General features: G+C 39.6%; 1 protein-coding gene across 6 annotated transcripts in view; it reads right to left on the bottom strand.

Moving 5' to 3' along the window:
• The window catches only part of PLEKHA5 (pleckstrin homology domain containing A5), a 202495-nt gene that overhangs the window by 108315 nt on the left and 77838 nt on the right, over positions 1-16342 (bottom strand). The window contains exon 1 of one of the 6 annotated variants that reach the window (XM_037136578.2): positions 14123-14573. The exons of the other annotated variants lie outside the window; for them this stretch is intronic. The gene's annotated coding sequence lies outside the window, so the exon portion shown is untranslated. Of the gene's footprint in view, positions 1-14122; positions 14574-16342 lie in introns of those variants that run through there. 6 annotated transcript variants of the gene reach the window in all.

Raw genomic sequence — 16342 nt, 5'->3', positions numbered from 1 at the left:
CTAGAGCTCTTCTGTCTGAAACAAGAGCCATGTAAATGACAGTTTTGGCAAACATCTATGTTCACTTTCACATCTCAGTTAAACTTAATATGATATATACAGACTGCAAATTAATTAACTGATAAATTTTCTCAAGTGGTTTTGGGCTTTTTTTTTTGGAGATGTAGTTAATGACAATGTAAAGAAAACCAACTTCTCTATTTTCCATAGAAATCATAACTGCACTCAATGAGTTATTGTGATAGAAGCATTCAACCACAAGTAAAAAACTGGCCTTGGCTGGTGTAGTGCAGTAGATTGAGCACAGGCTGTGAACCAAAGGGTTGCCGGTTCGATTCCCAGCCAGGGTACACACCTGGGTTGCGGGCCAGGTCCCCAGCGGGAGGATGTGAGAGGCCACCGCACACTGATGTTTCTCGCCCTCTTTCTGCATCTCTTCCCTTCTCTCTAAAAATAAATAAATAAAACCTTTAAAAACTGTTTGAAAAAGCTTCTCTCACTTTCTCTTTGTGTGAATTATTTCGAGAAGAAAAAGCCTTTAGCTAGAGCACATATTAAACTGCTATGTAATATCGTCTGGCCCAACCAGAAAGAACAGTGCTTCTACTGCTCCCATTTTGTAACACCCCCCTCGTAACCACCCGACCCAATGACCAAGTGCACCTTAAACCCGCACAGTGTTATGTGTCAACTCTATTCCATTTAAATAACTAAACACTGAAACAAAATAATTAAAAATAATAAAACATTTATTTTGATATTTAACACTTCAATCCCCATCCTGTAGCATTCTCTTTTTTAATCCTCACTCAAGGAAATGCTTGTTGATTCTAGAGAGAGTGGAAGGGAGGGAGAGAACCAGCCACGCGACGGAGAAACATCCATCAGTTGTCTCTCGTGCACCTCGACTGGGGGGGAGCCCCTCACCCCGGCACGTGCCCTGACTGGGAATCAAATCAGGACCTTTCCAGTTTATAAGATGAGGCTCCAATCAACCGAGCCAGACCGGCCAGGACCAACAGTCTTCACAAATAGATTAAATATTATTTGGTTACTTAAAAAAATCACTGGTATCTCCAATTCGAAAAAATTAAAGGGCTGGGATTTAGGCAAAAATAACTCAGTTTTATCATGTGACACTACAGGAGTAAACTTTGTGAGTAAAAAATGACCAGTAATCTCTGTTAAAACTCTGTGGAGCTGTGTCCCCGATGCACTGTTACTGGACAGTCCCATTCCTCTGTAACTCAAGGCTAGTTCCCGAGAGGCTGCTTTACTAGGCTCATATCTCTCAAGCCTCAGCAGATAATGTTATTTTCTGATTTATTGAAGTAACTGAAATCACCTGACGTGTCTTCTCAATTAGTCGCTAACCAACTGTTGGAATCGGTCTCCAAGACACACCCAATGATGCTGAGCCAGGGCCATCCAGCCGACTTGTAGCAAATTCCTGATACACTGAAATGTTTATTGTTGTTTTACTCATTACATGTTGGGATAATCTGTTACGCAGCAGTAGACAAATAAATATAATTCATTTAATTTTTCCTAAAGCTTGTAAACATTATTGGTTTCTCAAATGTAAAAAGCGCTCCACCCTCGGTTCTTGCATCTTTCCACTTCTGCCAAACCTCTCTAGAGACCTGCCCCAACCAGGCAACTAAAACTGCTTTCTCAAAGGTCAATCGATATACTCTCATAATTGCTACATCAATGGCCTCTGTTTTGTTCTTGTCCCTGTGATGTCTGAGCAGCTTTTGACAATTGGAAATCTTAACATCCTTGGCTTCCACAACAGCGAATTCTCCTGAGTTCTGACCTTAGCTCTGCACTACTTTTCTGACTTTCTTCATGTGCTATATATACTGTTATTCATGTCCCTTAAGCACAGGCATGTCTCCAAGATTCTGATCTCAGTCCCCGTCTTTTCCCACAAGAGATAGGACAGCAACAATAGCACTGATCGGCTAAAATGCATGAGCACGAATGTGCCTTATGTTAACACATTCCATTTCATCCTATACATGTCTAGCCTTTCCACCAACCTCTTGGTGCCTACACACCCTGCAACTCCGGATAATCTACCACGTCAGTCAAGCTTTCCTTGTCTTTCCAGGAGTAAACCGCATTCCGAATGCATTATTCTCTCATTTGCCATCATCCCCCTGGTGTTTAGAATAGGGCTTTACCTAGAGTAGGTGTTTATGGAGTACACAGTAGCATATTTACTGCATAAATGATTGGAAAATGCACACACATCCCATCTATTTTTGAGATGGAGCAGGGGGCTGCCATAAAAAATATACTGGCTTAGAGTGGTAGACCATGCTGTCCTCCCTTTTCTTGAGATTTCTACAAAAAATATATATATAAATAAATCTATTTCATACCAAAAAAAACACAATATAAATAAATCTAGTTCACACAATCATTTCTAATGTAGCTTATTTATAAGACAGGGACTAATGAATTGTGAACATTAACACTTTACCTTTGCAGATACAGATTCAGACAGAACACAGACACCCAGCACTTCTTTGAGCTGCACTGAGATTGGCTAGATGGGCCCAGCTCTTCAGCACCCATTGGTTAGAACGGATTTCTTTTAAACCTGCTAAATAATTTGGGAGCTCTTTAAAATTGCTAAATACATTTCTAAAGGAGGTCTCAGAGGTGAGGACTGGTTGGTCCTTTACGTGGCTCATCATGACATTTTTCAAGAGAATATAAATATATGGTTTCAAGTACAAATAGGCTTTTAAAAATATATTTTATTGATTATGCCATTACAGTTGTCCTATTCCCCCCCTTCATTCCCCTCCACCCTGCATACCCCTCCCCCACCATTCCCCCCTTTTGTTTATGTCCATGTGTCACAAGTTCTTTAGATTCTATTATTTCCCCTACTATTCTTGCCCTTCCCCCATCTATCTTCTACCTACCGTCTATGCTACTTAGTCTCTGTACCTTCTCCACCCTTCTCCTCCTCCCACTCCCCTGTTGCTAACCCTCCATGTGATCTCCATTTCTATGCTTCTGCTCCTAATCTAGCTGTCTTCTTAGCTTGCTTTTGTTTTAAGTATGGTTTACTGTCCTTTCACTGTTCATATTTTTATCTTCTTTTTCTTAGATAAGTCCCTTTAACATTTCATATAATAAGGGCTTGGTGATGATGAACTCCTTGAACTTGACCTTATCTGAGAAGAACTTTATCTGCCCTTCCATTCTAAATGAAAGCTTTGCTAGATAGAGCAATCTTGGTTGTAGGTCTTTGGATTTCATGACTTGGAATACTTCTTTCCAGCCCCTTCTTGCCTGTAAGGTCTCTTTTGAGAAATCAGCTGACAGTCTGATGGAAACTCCTTTGTAGGTGACCGTCCCCTTATCTCTTGCTGCTTCTAGGATTCTCTCCTTCATTTTAATCTTGGCCAGTGTAATTATGATGTGCCTTGGTGTGTTCCTTCTTGGGTCCAACTTCTTTGGGACTCTCTGACCTTCCTGGATTTCCTGGAAGTCTATTTCCTTTGCCAGATTGGGGAGTTCTCCTTTATTATTTGTTCAAATAAGTTTTCCACTGGTGGTTGTTCCTTTCCCCCCTCTGGTACACCTATAATTCAGATATTGGAGCGTTTACAGATGTCCTGGAGGTTCCTAAGGCTCTCTTCATTTTTTTGAATTCTTGTTTCTTCATTCTTTTCTGTTTGGTCATTTTTTTCTTCCTTCTGGTCCACTCCCTTGATTTGAGTCCCAGTTTCCTTTCCATCGCTATTGGTTTCCTGTGCATTTCCCTTTATTTCAATTAGCTTAGCCTTCATTTGTTCCTCTAATTTGTGACTAAAATCAACCAATTCTGTGAGCATCCTGATCATCAGTGTTTTGAACTATGCATCTGAAAGGTTAGCTATCTCTTGGTCGCTTAGATTTATTGGCTCTGGGGCTTTGAGCTGTTCTTGAGACATAATGTTTCGGTCTGTTCGCACCTGTTATGTATGAGGGGCGGAGCCTTAGGTGTTCACCAGGTCGCTGGGTTGTGATGCTGTATGTGGGAAAGGGGTCAGAGAGGGGCAATGGCGCTTGTTCCACGCTCTTGCTCAGATTTCTGTCCCCTCTGCTACTTCCCACAAGCAAATTGGGCCCCCCTGGTGCCAGCTCCCAGGTGTGTGGGCTTGTGCAACCTCCAGGACCCTGTGTGTCTCTCCAACAAACTCTCTGTGAGCCTGGGAGCTTCTCCCAGCACCTTGACCCTGAAAGTCTTTCCAATTGGTCCTTTCAGGCTCTGATTCCCGTTGCTGGGGTCCTAGCCTGAGCGGTTTGTCTCACTGCTCGCTCTCTAGTCTGGTTTATCTGTGCACTAATGTGTGACCTGGGTCAGCCAGCCCCCTTGCGCCCTCACTGGGTCCGCCTGTTGCCACCCCACGCCTGGGATCTGCCAACCACTGCCGGCACTCCTGAGCTCCTGGGTCGGTCAGGATGATCTTTCCTACCCGACCCCGCTCCACTGCTGACTGCCCCCCTCTTACGGGTCTGGCTGAAGCATTCGTTGTTGTCGGACTTCCGTATAGTTCAATCTTCTGTGTCTTGGCTGCGTTTTTATTACTAAAACTTTGTTGTCTTTAAACCTGGTTGTACGAGGAGGCACAGTGTTTCCACCTACGCCTCCATCTTGGCCGGAGTCTAAGTACAAGTATGCTTTTAAAGCGTTTTAAGTGTAACTTGAAGTGGGGTAGAGTGGGTGTCATCTGAACTACTGATACGCCGCAACCCACACACATGGCCACATCTCAGCGGATAACCTGTCCCAGTCATATCACCTTGGCTGTCCCCGCAGGGTGGAGAGCACTGAACAGCCCTTAAACAGTTGCTCAATGTCTGGATTCTGTTATAGCTTCTGCCCTGTTTATAATTCATTACATGGTTTTATATTTAACATAAAAAAAACTTGGCTAACCTAAACAAGCTTAAACTGACAAAGATTCCAAGTATTGCAAAAGAAAAAATAGTTTTTAGTAAGCAAATAAATTCTGGAGGAGAAAGAGAGAAAAAGGAAGGGAGAAAAAAACACACTGGCTTTTAAATGAAAACCAGCATCTCCCCACGCAGATTGATGTGATAAACAATTCCTGGTTTCCAGCTTCAGATGACTTAATACCACTTGGCAAGCAACTTCTATTTGCTTTCAGTCTTCTTTCAGCAGCTATTTAAAAATTTTTGTCACTCTCCTCAAGCCGCCTATCCATTCCCTCCAGTGCCCCCAAGTAAACTTTTGTCACCCTACAGCTCAAATCTTAACAGTAGTTTAAGCCCATTCTTATTTATGCCTTCAAGTCTTCAAGAAGTTCAGGTGCCGGCCCTCCATTCTGCTCTCTCTGATCTGCCTTCTTCCCAGTTTCCCTGGGACCTTGTGCCAACAACTGGTTCCCCTTGTTCCTGCATCTTCAGTACCCTCTATACTTGGCTCCTGATAACAGTTGAAAAACTTTAATTATTCCCTTTCTTTGACGCATCTTGTGAATTCGTTTCTCTCTTTCTTCTTGGCCCAAAGACTAGCTCCCACTGGTTGTTGCACTCCGCCCCACCCCCTTTGCTCCTCCACTAACTGGAAAATGACTTCTGTCTTCCACACTCCCTCCTCAGTCACAGTCACGCGTGTCTTCCTAACAGACACATGTCAAAAGACGCTTCTTAGTTCTCATCTCTCAGGACTGATGTGCAGAAGAAGACAGGCTCCTCTCTTGGTTTCCGTAATCTGACTGAGGTTCTCTCCTGCTCACCATTTCTTCTAGGCTTCCTCTGCCTATCACCTAGACATGTGGTTCCTCTAAGGTTCTACTCTTCAGTGCTCTTTCGTTTACACCCTTCATCTTTATGTAATTTAATTCAGCCCTTCTTTAATGACTTGTTATGATTTAATAGTAATATTGGTGTTTTAATTCACCTATACATTCTAATTAGTTTCTTTTGCCCTATTATTTTTTCCTTGCTCTGCGGGAATCTAGAGCTCTCATTTCTGCTCTCTCAACAAAAGGCATATCCTGTTCATATTTCAAATTCCACACGGCCAACCCTCTTTATCCCCAGCTGTTTACATCCTAAATTTCTCATCTCAAATATAATCCAAATGCTAGCAAGCAATCAGCACTTAATGCGCCTCTGAGCTGTTTTCATTACTTGCCTACGCTCCACGTCCCCAAGCACCTCACACCCGACGCTCCAGCAACACTAAAATAAGTAACTGTTCCTTCAAGAGAGCCTTAGGTCTTGCTTTTCACTGTCTAGTGTCACCCACCCCTGCTCAGGAAATTCTTAATCATCCTTCAAAACCCAACACAGACGTCATCTGCTCTGGGAAGCCACCCACACCCTCAGCTCCTCTCCCTGTGCCGCCTCACACTCTGCACCCTTCCCCGTCCTTGGCATGTGCCCCCCGACGGACGCCACCCATCTCTGGAGACTTTTTCAGATGCTTAATCTTCTTTGGAAAAGCGTTTATTCAGATATTCTGCCCATTAAAAAAATTAGGTTATATGTCTTTTTATTACTAAGTTGTAGGAATTTTTAAAAAGCATTCTAGATACAAGTCTCTTATCAGATAAATGACCTGCAAATTTTCCTTTTTGTATTACATTTGTAAAGAGAAAAAAAAGAACTCCATCTCTTCCCCAAAATTCACTTGGCAAACACTGTGGTGATGGAAATGGCCATGACAAACGACTTCAGTGAATGGGAGCAGCATCTCCTAGTTTCCGACCTACCTCTCACACGGACTGCTAACAATGGGCCCGTTTCTGAGTGCAAGAATCAAATGCCTGCAGAGGTTAAAGTGATCTGATTCATTCCAAGTCTCTCCTGACTTGTTTTTCTATGCCTCCTCTTTCGTGTTTTACATTAGTGTTCTCTCCCTGTGTTGTCTTCAAATAGGTAAGGAAGTTCTCTTAAACCCTTTTTAGAACAAGGCAGTTATTTACAGAGACATGTCTCCAAGTCTCATGGCCAAGGAGGATTAATAAACCCAGGCTCTGGGGGCCTGGTACAGACCTTCCTCTGCAGTGCGGTTATCAGCGCACACTCAGCGTGACGGAAGTACCTATGTAGCCTGACGGAGCTGTGCAGGTTGACGTGACAAAGGTGGGAGGTGAAGGTCCCAATAAACTCAGTACTGTGGGGTTGTACTGGTTTTCTGTGCCTACTGTAGAAAGGTACCACACACCCCTAACTTAGAACAACAGAAATGGATTCTCTCACAGTCCTGGAGGCTAGAAATCAGTTCCACTGGACTGAAATCAAGGTGTTAGCTGGTCTGGTCTTAATCCCTCCAACTCCTGGTGGCTCCCGGCATCCCTTGGCCTGTGGTTCCATCACCCCATCTCTGCCTCTGGAGTCACACCACCTTCTCCTCTGGTGCTCAAAATCTCTCGCTGCTTGGCTACCCCAATAAAGACTCTTGTGACTGTATTTAGTCTCCAGCCCCAGGATCAAGGATAATCTCCCATCTCAAGGTCCTGAGCTTAATCATGCCTACAAAGTCTTTGCCATATAAGGTAATGGGTTCCTCAAATTACAACATCATCTCTATGCACAGCGGGTAGGGAGGGGGTGGGGCTTAACCTCTAAGACCAAGAACAAAGTGTCAGGGGGCAACTCTCCACTATCTTCTTTTGTTTATAGTCCGTCTAGTTAAGGTAGGTACAAAAACAGCTCTTACAGCTAGCTTCTCTTTCTATCTTAGCCCTGACAATAACCCAACGTATTGCTAAAAGTCACCATCTTAGTTACCCCAATCAAGATCCTATAGCTTCTGTTGTTCTTAGGAACAATTTTATACACAGGAAAATATTACCTGAACATATCTTCTCTTAAAATTACTTAGAAATATGATACAAATTTAACATTAAAGTAGGAATTAGATATTTAATATTAAATCATTCCTCAGCTACCTAAAAATAAATGAAATGTGTAATACAGTAATAAATGGTTCATATTTTAAATTGTACTGACAATTTGTTTTGTCGTACACTAGACGGTGAGTATGTATAGTTGTTCTCATTCCTATCCTTTGTATGTAATATTTTACATTACTTTATAATCTTGATTAAAAAGTGTACAACATAATCTTCCTCTGTAAGTGCCAGAAAACACGCAATGTACTAGGCTTCATGGTACCGTCTAGAATTGCATCAGTAACTATCAAATACCATTGTTAAATCTATAATCAACCCTTTGATAATAAAAAGAATTCTTGCTTCCTTATACACTCTTTAGGGAAGTTGGGAAAAGGAAGTGAAAATGAGGTCTCTGACCAACCAGGAAACAGATATGCAGTTAAGTTTTGTTCACATCCTTTGCCCTACAATTTCTACTTGTTTATATGGAGTGATATTTGCACTACTTCCTAGGATTAAGATACGCACATCCCAGATGGATTTTGCTGGTTAGCTGTCAACTGCTGCAACTCTCCTTTTCTTGCCATAAGCGACTTGTCCTCAAAGGAAAGATAATGTTTCTGAAATACTTACCAAATCACTTTTAGTACACAAATCATAGCTTCTTACTGATTTAAACTGTAATTTCAGAAATTTGTTCCTAAAAGTATAGTCCCTAGGAAAATTTTGCTTATATCTAAAACATACTTTCTGACAGTCAAAGGGGGGAAAAATTCCATGACAGTTCATCTGAATTAGAAAAACAACCCACAGATGAATGCTAGATAGCAGACAAGCTGCAAGACTGCCCGTCAAGGGATCAGAAACGTGTTCAAGCAACCCTGACTTTCCTTCATGACCCAAAGCACAAGAATAGCAATGCTGGCAATTTGGATATGCCAAAGAAAAGCCATAAAATGCCTACTTTCAATGAGAAGGTGAGTATACTAAAAGACATTTTTGAGAAAAAGAGACAGAACTATATTCACATGTTTTATCAAAGTAATTGTTATAACTGTTCTATTTTATTATTAGTTATTGTTGTTAGTCTTATAGTGCCGAATTTATAAATTACTCATAGGTGTGTATGGATAGAAAAAATATAGTAAAAATGGGGTTTGGTACTATCCATGGTTTCTGACATCCATGGGGGTCTTGGAACATATTCCTGTGGATAAGAGGGACACTACTACATATACTTTTGAAGTACCCATCTTAAATTATTTATACCCCCGAGATCTCATATTAGAATAGTTTTATATTGAGTTAGCTAACTAATCTTTTTAAAAATATATTTTATTTATTTTTAGAGAGAGGGAAAGGGAAGGAGAAAGTGTGGGAGAGAAACATCAATGTGTGGTTGCCTCTCATGTGTTCTCTATTGGGGACCTGGCCTGCAACCCAGGCATGTGCCCTGACTAGGAATCGAACCAGCGACCCTTTGCTTCACAGGCTCGTGCTCAATCCACTGAGCTACACCAGCCAGGGCTAGCTAATCTTGAAAGCTAGCTTTAGGCCCTGGCCCGTGTGGCTGCAGCTGGTCAGAGTGTTGTCTCATACACCAAAGGCCTGTGGAGTTGTGGGTCCTGTCTCTGGCTGGGGTGCCTGCAGGAGGCAACCACTTGATGCTTCTCTCTCACACTGATGTTTCTCTTTCTCCCTCCCTTTCTCTCTCTCTAAAAGCAATGAAAAACGGTCTTCCAGTGAGGACTGAAAAATAAAAATTACACAGAAAAGCTAGTCTTAGAAATGTCCTAGAGAAAAGATAACATACAACAGCAATGGGCTGAAAGGCAGTATTTGAGGCATTTTTCCAATGCCAACCATGTACCATTCAAACCCTGATCTGGGCCAGATTTCATCAAATTTTCGTGTCCCTGTCAACTCACATTATTAGTCACTATGGAAATTACATAATAGGATCTAATAATTTAAATGTTTCTTAAACAGCAACTTTCAAAGTATGAAAAGGGCTTTGTTTTTAAAGAACAGCAATCTTCACAAATACAGAGAACAAAGAAACAAAAAAGTAAGCTCTTCAATAATTTTATTCACTGATATGAATTGAAAAACATGAAAAGAAAAATGTAATCACTAAACATTTACTGGGTACCAATTGTGCTAGGCACTGTTCAGTTTCTACTAATTTAAAAGTTCATACTTCACTAAATGTGATTTTATTTATTTAAAATTGCTTATACAGTAGTAAAAACAAATTTAAGGTGTTTCTTTAACCAAAATATTCACCACTTTTTCTACCAGGCCCAAAACAGTCGGAATGTATGAGTATTTAGCTATTATTCTATTTGTAAAAAGCTGGCTATGCAACTGAGAGCCTTTTAACATTTCATCATTCATACATTCTGGCCTAATTATTATTATAAAGAGATTCTAAGTTATTATTATTCATAAAGCAGTATACCTCCTGAGTCTGGTATTTCAAATAGAATTTTGAAAAATAAAATGAAAAGAAATTTGAATACAGAAAATACGTAATTGTTTGGAAAGGGAATTAAGGAGACACCGTGGCTGGCATCATGCTGGGCTCTTTATACAAAAGTCAATTCTCATCAATGTAGAAGATATATATTGATATCTGTTTACTATTAAAAACGCAAGCCATAACAGACTAAATGTGTAAGAATTTAACTTCTAGTTAAAATTATTAAATTAGCCCTAAGAGTCACAGATCCGCTGGGATGCTGCCATGTCCTCAGGCCTGCAGACCTTCTGGTAGAGCTGGGTTGGTTCAGAAGGTCTACTCTGCTTATGATAGCAGAATGCAGTCTGTCAAACCAGAGACCACCTGGCGACAGTCACACAGACCCGAAAAGAATGATGCCAGGAGCTGAATATTTCTGATTGTTAAGCCTGCATGAGAACTGGCCAATCAACAGAGCCTGTGACACTATCCACCCTTTACTCATGATTACTCATGATTTTTGCCCTTAAAAGCCCCAATTATTAAATATCAGGGAATCTGGGTTTTTTGTTGTTGTTGTTTTTTAAAGATTTTATTTACTGATTTTTAGAGTGGAAGGGAAGAAGAGAGAGAGAGAAATATCAATGTATGGTTGCCCCTCCTGTGTCCCTTGCTGGGAACTGGCCTGCAACCCAGGCATGTGCCCTGACTGGGAATCAAACCGCGATCCTTTGGTTTGCAGGCCCGCGCTCAATCCACTGAGCTACACCAGCCAGGGTGGAATCTGGGTTTTAAGCTATAGAGCTTCCCAGTCTCCTTGCTTAGCGCGCTGCAAATAAAACAACTCTAAATTTCTTCAATGCGCAACCGTGCATTTAGTGTTAGGCTCCGCACTGCACTGGGAGGGACGAACTCTCTATTAGGTCACACTACTGAAAATACAGAGAGTTACCACATAAGAGGCTAAAGCTGGACCTCAGGCCTACCAGGTTACAAATAAGCAATCACATTGCCCATTATAAACCTGCTTTTAAAAATTAATCTGTCTCTCTACAGGAGTAACCTAGGAGTAACTTGAAGAGAATGAACTGGAACTTGTAAGAATGATCAAACCTCTACAAGATCATGATGTGCCCCAAATTCTTTGCATATATTTTCACTGCTCATAGTTCCTGAGGTTTTGGGTTTTCAGAGCTGTTAATTTAAACTCATGTCACCATTACCATATTTAAATTTAATCATATGCTATATATCCCATTTACATTGTTAATTATAAGACTGTTCTTCTAAATGAAAAATGACAGAAGAATTGAGGCAATTTTCTGGGAGATAAAAGCAAACCCATAATTCTCCCTTCACTTATCCAGGTATTTCAATATGAGTTCATACTCAGAATTATTAAAATGTTTGCTAATATTTTAATATAATTTATTGATTTTTCTTCTCAACAGTAAACCATGTTCCAGAGAATTAAGATCTAGAATAAAGTTCTGAACAAGATGTTCAAGGTCAGGAAGTCCTGCTATAAACAAGCCCTGGTGGCCCATTACTCTCCAACCTAAATGACTACATGGACCCCATTTTCAAGTAAGATCTTGGAATCTTTAAGCATTATTGAACTTCATAAAAGCTGGGAAATAAATGCTCCTCAACTGGCTAATGTTACATTAAATAAGTGAGCTAACAAACTTAATGATCTGGAAATGAACAAATATACAGGTATTTTGCAAAGAAATCCTTGTCATGATTAATTTTTCTTTCTATATTCGTATTCTCATTTTTCTCAATATTTTTTCAATAGCTCTCCCATTGGTTATCTTTTAAATTGGATATTTTACACATATAACATTGGTAAACTTAAGATATGCAACATGTTACTTTAATATACTTACATACTATAATACATATAGCCTTTGCAGCTATATGTATTGCATTACATTATATTAATTGCATTACATTAATTATAGTAAAATATTGCAGTATTTAACTTCTATCAATGATCTATGAAGTTCTAAAATTAGAGGTAAATAAATAGTATGAAATACATGAGAGAAAAAGAGTACAGACTGTAATTTTGCCATGAAAATTTCATGATTATCCACAGTCTAGAATCAATACAGAGGGAAAAGTTAAAAATCTGTCATCTTTCAATTACATAATATATATGGAAAATTTATTTCTGGTAAGTTAGTTTCAAAGACACAGAGGACTTCAAGATTTAAACTATTTTTTTAATTAAAAAAAAAAAGCAGTTGATAAGATTCCATAAAAGCAATACTTATTTTTTTACCCACAGCAACTATCTGTGAATGACTTATGGCACCTCATAAATTTTGCAAGAGGCCAAGAAACAGTCTTATTACTTTAAAAACCATAAATGAGGCTCCTTTGGGTATGTATGGTGCCCAAGGTCACACGAGTCAGTATTTAGAAGTGGGAATAGATTTCTTGCGTATCCTCATCTCTAACTGCTAACCCTCCCTTTTCCACAAATATACAAGCTGAAATATACGCCCACTTCCCTCACATGTGCCAACCCCGGAAAATGGCACAGTGGGGGCAGTTCACAAAATAAAGATATTTCAGGAAAGCATCACATAATTGCCTGGCATTTGAAGGCACCAAGCTTTTAGTATTATTCTCTTCCTCTTCTCCCCCACCCCACCTCCATCATTTTCCCCAAACTCTTTAAAGCAGCATGTATACCTCAAATTCCTTACCTGACTTTCCTGTTTCAAACACTATTTCCCCCCCAAGGAAATAAATATGGTAATTTCATGCTTTTCCTTCAAATCTCCAAAAACACAAGGATTTATCTCAAGCAGAGTATGCAATTTTAATTTCCAAGAGAATACCCTGAAGATTTGATTGCCAAGTTTATCTATTATAAATATATAATAAAAATCATGTTCATTATAAAGTATGTATAGATTTTAAAATCACTTGATATTGTGAGAATACAATATGGGAAAAAATGTGCAAAGTCTTCTCCCCTTTAATTTCACAGTAAGATATGCACATTTTGGATAATAAAAATAATCACAAAACACAGCTCCCAAGCAGTCACCGTACTACGAGCTCAAGGGTAGTAAGAGCCCCTAACAGCAAAACTGTGATTGTGCTCTAAACATTTCTGTAGCTAATTCAGTATCTAAAAACAGAACAGACTATAAATGTGAAAGGTGAATTATCATAACATATTTTACAAATATATTGTCAATCTCATTTGATTTTAGAGTGTTTTAGATGACCAATTCTATTACAAAACCAATTTATTTTTGAGGCAACTTTTGAACAATATGTACATATTACAACATGCTCATCTGAATTTCTTTAAAGAATTCTTTTTCTTATACTAAATGAGTCTTAACCACCACCACTTTTTAAGATTTAGTGCAGAAATATAAAAGAAAAAAGTTATAAATTCATTAAAATACAGGAACAAAAATGCCAAAGTACAGGCAAATTCTGAACTCCCTCAAGCACACAATTCTGCCAGCATTATTCAGCACCAGTGAGCAAATGAAATTTGTGAAGAACACAAAGGAGTATCAGCATAGCAATTTATGAACTTGTCACCTCAGAAATGTACAAATGTTCTGAAAATATTTAAAAAGAAAGATCTGGACAGAAACAATTGGCAGAAACAATTTTCTCCATATCTCAGCCAAGTTACTTGCCACACAAAGCTTTGGTTTAGCATAAAACAAGCAGCAGATGTTGAGACATACATAGCCCTGCTAAGGATGACAAAGTAGAATAAAACAGCTAATCGACTCACCACGTAGCCTTTTGCTAGAAACCTGGATTCTTCTCTTTGTCTTAGGCTTCTGGTTCCTGAAGACAAATTACATGCTCTCTGACGGAATGATGACAAAAGGGCACACCAGGATCTCTCTTCTGCTCTTCTAACTAAAATAAAACTGAACTCCGCTGCAGTCTCCAGAAGTACTTCCTACGAGCATGCTCGGTGTCTAATTTAAATGACTTGGTATTTCATCTTGGCTTGTGATGGCCTACTTCCAAACCAACTTAGAGAGCTGCACATTCAATCGAAGATCATTAACTGCAATAAACTACACGGAACCATCAAATGATAATTGATTTGTTTTTAGCTTCCTGATTTCTATGGTTCATTAACTTGATGTGACTGGAAATGATTATTTCTACGCTTATTAAAACAAGTTCTTAGGTTTCCATATTTCACTATGCCAACATAAGTATTCCAAAAAGTGCTGGCATAAACTGGAAATGTCATGACACCCAAGATGTGATCCCCAAAAGTAAACCTGACCACTGATGAATAAGCTACTAGCCATTCATACTTAATTTGTAACCCCTTGTTCTGTCCTTTTGCCTATTCACCAAGTAAAACCATCTGCAAACTAACTAGCAGTATTTTAATTTCTCCTTTGAAAATATTAGCAAATATCAGTAAACTGAAATGTTCGGTACCTTTAGTAAAAATGTGTGCTATCTTTAAACTACAGCAATAGAATTTTTTCTTACCTGTGCATTATACATAATAGTTTGTATGTTTATATGACAACCAATCTTACCCCAATGCTGCTAAAGCTATAAACAGGATTTAATAGTTCTCTTTTTTGCATTTTCAATTAAATAATTCACATATGTGTGTTTACATCAACAAATAACTAATTTGTCTGGTTACTTGCTGCCAATACTACATAGTTTTGCAGTCGAGAAGCTTATCCTCTCTCTGTTCACTGTGACCACTTCGACATTCTAGAAATAGAAATTAGCACAGTAGATGCAGCCCCACCAAAAACACTGGGCAAGTTTTGTGAATCCACTTCCCGTTTTCACTTTGGGCAGACAAGCAAATATAGGAAGTGTTCATATACTACACGCACAGCTTGGGATAGCAAACCGTTGCCAGAGTGGGGCCGACCCATCTTCAAATGGGTCCTTATACTAATTCATGATTTTTCCTTTCTTCAACCCTCCCTGGTTACTTCCCTGTTATGAACCAAATACCTACCCACCCCCCACACAAATGCCTCACTTTGTGAGTAGTACACTTGCCTACCCTTCTTTCCCCCCAAATTTGCGTGACAGGCCTGGGAAAGCAAGAAGGCATAGAAAATAGACAAATTCCACAGCAGCAGCTAAGACTGGGCCTTCATCGATAATGGGGCAAGAGCATTATAAGAAGTTCAGAGCTTATAAAAAATAATATGTTAAAGAAATCTCTGTTCAAAAACCGCAGAGAACCATTTATGGAACCACATTTAATTCTAGCACTTTTTGGGGTGGGGTTTGAGTTACATTCAAAGAAAACTACCAACATCCTATTTTTCTTTAGCATTTTACCAAAGCAACTCATTCTTACTGACAGTGAGCATCAGGTAGGTAGGCAGGTAGGTACGACTGCCCGGTCTGTGGATACTGCATGCGACATAAAGAAAAAAGCAGCCCAGGAAAAGAGGGAGCACACGATAAAGAGCAAATACCGAGAGCCACCCGAGTACCACTAAGTGTAAATATGTTTTGTGTGCTGTATGTGTGAGGGTGAGGATTCTGCATGAAGAGTAGGTTACCTAGGATACTAGAGAAGCTGTAAATCCCTGAATGAGAAAGGAAAAGTTCTTCACTGGAAACAAACAAATCTACCGTAATTCTGGTCTACAAACACATATTGAGAACATGTTATAAATGAGGTGTGGTGCAACGCAATGCATAGCAGAAAGAAAAACAAGGAGGACTATCTGTCTTTAAAAGAACTTAAGAGATAATGAGGCAAGAGTACACATAACGAGGTCCTTGCTGAGCACCTTGGTTGATCAGACCATCATCCTATACTCCAAGGTTGTGGGTTCAATCCCTGGTCAGGGCACGTGTTTCTCTCTCTATATAAAATCAATTACATAAAAAGAGAGAGAGAGTACATATAACAAATATGAGATTATCATGGCAAAAGGGAGGTGCTTCAATGCTCTGGAGAGTTTAGAGGGAAGTAAGAAAGCATTCTGGTAGGGGA

This window comes from Artibeus jamaicensis, unplaced genomic scaffold (genome assembly GCF_021234435.1).
Source record: "Artibeus jamaicensis isolate MK-2021 breed Jamaican fruit bat unplaced genomic scaffold, CSHL_Jam_final contig_233, whole genome shotgun sequence".
Classification (NCBI taxonomy): Eukaryota; Metazoa; Chordata; class Mammalia; order Chiroptera; family Phyllostomidae; genus Artibeus; species Artibeus jamaicensis.
Note: the sequence above shows the minus strand (reverse complement) of the source record. Positions and strands in the feature narration are given on the sequence as shown.